Genomic DNA, 4,084 nt, shown 5'->3' on the forward strand with positions numbered 1-4,084 from the left:
GGGTGTTCTGCCGGGCGGCAGCTTTCGGCGGATCGCAATGCCGGGAATACGATGCATCTAAGGAGGTGCACGGGGTTCATCGTTACAATTCTAGTGATTGTTATTGAATATATTGTCGATCGAAATATTAGCGTTAATAGATATAACTTCAAGAATGTTTGATGAAAAATTTTTTTATTAGACAGATTTTCTATCTCGATATTTAGTAGTTCTGTGCCGTTATATATAATTATTCTTAACACAAAAAAATGATGCTATCTTTCTAAATTAATTTTATAAAATAAAACTTACATTAGTATAAATCTTACTATATTATTACTATATATCTTACTGTATATCAATAAATATTATTATATATATCTAGGAAAATAAAGAAATTTTAAAAATTAATAAAAAATAACATAAAAATCTGTTAAAGTGCTATCGTATGTATATAATAATGTAGATAATACAGAATATAATAACAGATAATAGACAGAAAACTTCATTAATTTTAAAAATTGTTATTTTTAAAAATAATAGTTATATATATATATATATTAGGGTGGTCCTTAACAGGGGTGTTTTCAAATTTCTATGCTCCCAGGGGCTCAAAAGCTTCCAAATCTATAAAAAAAATTCCCTGAAAATTTGAGCTCTTAATATCAACTCTAAGATAGTCCGCATTCCAACCTAAGTTTCTTATGGAAATAACATGAGAAAAATTTCCTTCGTTATTTAGAATTTTATTATTCGGGAATAAATGGATCTATCATGATGATTCATACATATTTTTATGAAGAATTTAACGCTCTACAAAAAAGGTCTCTTATAGTTTTTCGCTAAATCTATTAGTTTAAAAGTTATTCGAGCTTAAAGTTTAATTTTTATATAACTATTAATATTATTAAGTATGATTATTAAGTAAATAATTATATATTACAAATATATTAAATATTTCTTGTAAAATTTTTATCTATGATCAAAATAAGCAAATGCCATGTTAAAATTTTCGTGGCATTATGGACTGACAAAACTTGTGAGTCACTTACGCCATCTATAATAGTATTTGTGTACTCAAATATTTCGACCTTTAAAAATATTTCTAAATCACTTAACCTCTAATTAAAATAACCAACCTGTGTGAGCTGTCAAAGAAAATATTTATTCATCATGACATCAAGAATAATTTTACGTCAAAATATTTATTTGATTGGTGATGTGGACACTCAAATTATCGGTAATAAATTGCCATCAAAATTACAAGTGCTAAAAGTTTTTTTTTATCATATACGTATTCTAAAATTAAAATTACGTGAAAGTGCTGAAATCTGTGCAGAAGAAGTTAAAGTATTTTGGCACAAAGCTCAGATACCAACTAAAAGAAAAGATCATTGCATAGATCAGTTATTAAAATTATATGAACAATATCAGCTTCTCCAAAAAAGTATGAACAGAGACTCAAATAAAATTAAAGAGGACGAATTTAAATCTTCATTGTTAAATTTATTCGACATTGCCCATGCGAATGCGGCACAAATGGTCAATGAAAATATAATGCATTTTTTGACTCAACAACGGAAAGACGGTAGAGTGGGCTATATAGCTAACATTGAGTCTGATGATAATGAACAAACCCAAAAAATGAAGGATGAACTACTACAGCTACGTCGTGAAAAATTGGAGAGAGAAAAAGCTCGATACGGTAAAATTGATTTTAAAATCATTTATAAAGTTGAATTTATTTATTAAAAATGATTGTATCTTAATTTCAATCACAAATTTTTATATTTATGACTTTTATGTTTATTAAATAGATGAATTTGTGGAATTTACATCGAGCAGCGAAGTGGAAGGAGTAAATCCATTAAGTCAAAAAACAATATCGTCTCAATCGTCTGCTTCAAATTTTTCCGATGAACTGGCAACTATTCAGCATCAAGAATCAACACAATCTCGTGGCACAATAAATACCGTAAATGATAAATTAGTAGCGGTCTTCGATCATTGTAAAATAAGCGACCGCAATGCTGTACGTTTGATTGTAGCTTTATGTTCATCATTAAATATTAACGTCAATCCATTAATAGTAAATCGATCATCAATTCGTCGAAGCAGAGAGAAATACGTGAAGAGAAAGTTAAAGAAATCAAAGAACTTTTCAAAACTGAAGACTTGAATGCTAGTGTCCTACATTGGGATGGAAAAATTTTGAAAACTTCAAGTGGAGAAAATAAAGAACGACTACCAGTTGTATTAAGTTGTGGACAAATCGAAAAAATATTAGCGATCCCGATACTAGATGATGGTACAGGACAGTCTCAAGCTGATGCAATGTTTGACGCTGTTATTGATTGGGGTATTCCTGACTGTATTAAGGCTCTTTGCTGTGATACTACTGCTGCAAATCTAGGATCAAGTAAAGGAGCTGCAATTTTACTTGAACAGTTACTCGAAAAAAAACTCCTGTATTTGCCTTGCAGGCATCACATGTTTGAGCTTATTCTAAGGGATGTTTTTGAACTTAAAATACCTACAACTTCAGGTCCTGATGTACCTTTGTTTTAAAAGATTCCGAGAGAATTGGACAGAAATTGATACAAGTCAATATTCTACTGGCATTGAAGACTCGTATGTGCAAGACAAAATACAGAATCATATTGAAAACATCAATGAATTTATCCAAAAGCAACTTGATTCTGAACAACCAAGAGAGGACTACAGAGAATTTTTGGAGCTTGTTTAGGTATTTATCGGTAAAGTTCCGTGCAGTGAAGTAAAATTTAGAAAACCGGGTGCATTCCATCACGCTAGATGGATGTCGAAGGCCATATATACTATCAAAATATATTTATTTCGTAAACAATTCAAAATAACCGTTAAATTAATCAAATCAATTTCTGAAATTTGTATTTTTATTGCTACAGTGTATATCAAAGCATGGTTTACTTGTCCTCTAGCCTCTGAAGCTCCAAATAATGATTTATCATTTTTTAAAAGAACTTATTGATTATAAATTGACAGATGCTAAAATATCTGAAGTAGCATTAAAGAAATTTAGCAAGCATTTGTGGTATTTAAATCCAGAAACTGCAGCTATGGCGTTTTTTGACGAAAGAATATCACTAAACATTAAGAGCCAGATGGTAATTATGTTAAAAAGTATTGACAAAAGTTCAGAAAAATTGAAACGCTTTGAAATTAAAAACATTAGAGACGTATATAATTGGAGCATTGCTTCATTCATATCATCAGATCACTTTAGTTTTTCGAACGATTGGGATAAATACAGATTTTTTAAATTTAAATCCATCTGAGTGGTGTCGAAATGAAGATTACAGAAGGGTTTGCTATTGGTAAGAAATTTGAAAGTTGTTAATGATATGCTGAGCGTGCAGTGAAACTAATTGAAGAATACCTAGTATACTAAGCAAGGATCCAGAGCAACAACAATTTTTAATTCAATTTCTATCAGAATATAAGCAATATTTGCTGATAGTCGAATCTACAATAATGAAAATATGAAAATTGATTAAAGCTAAGTATCCAAATGGTATCATATTTCATCCGTTCTTTTATTTTATTATCTTGAAAATTAAATAACTTCTGTTTTATTTATTTCAAAATCACATATATTAATCACAATTCTACGGATAACATTATATTTGCTTATTTTGATCATAGATAAAATTTTACAAGAAATATTAATATATTTGTAATATATTATTTACTTAATAATCATACTTAATAATATTAATAGTTATATAAAAATTAACTTTAGCTCGAATAACTTTTAAACTAATAGATTTAGCGAAAAACTATAAGAGACCTTTTTTGTAGAGCGTTAAATTCTTCATAAAATATGTATGATCATCATGATAGATCCTTTATCCCGAATAATAAAATTCTAAATAACGAAGGAATTTTCTCATGTTATTTCCATAAGAACTTAGGTTGGAATGCGGACTATCTTAGAGTATGATATTAAGAGCTCAAATTTTCAGGGAATTTTTTTTTATAGATTTGGAAGCTTTTGAGCCCCTGGGAGCATAGAAATTTGAAAACACCTGTTAAGGACCACCCTAATATATATATATATATATAT

Source organism: Camponotus floridanus, unplaced genomic scaffold (genome assembly GCF_003227725.1).
Source record: "Camponotus floridanus strain SB8 unplaced genomic scaffold, Cflo_v7.5 scaffold114, whole genome shotgun sequence".
Taxonomy (NCBI): domain Eukaryota; kingdom Metazoa; phylum Arthropoda; class Insecta; order Hymenoptera; family Formicidae; genus Camponotus; species Camponotus floridanus.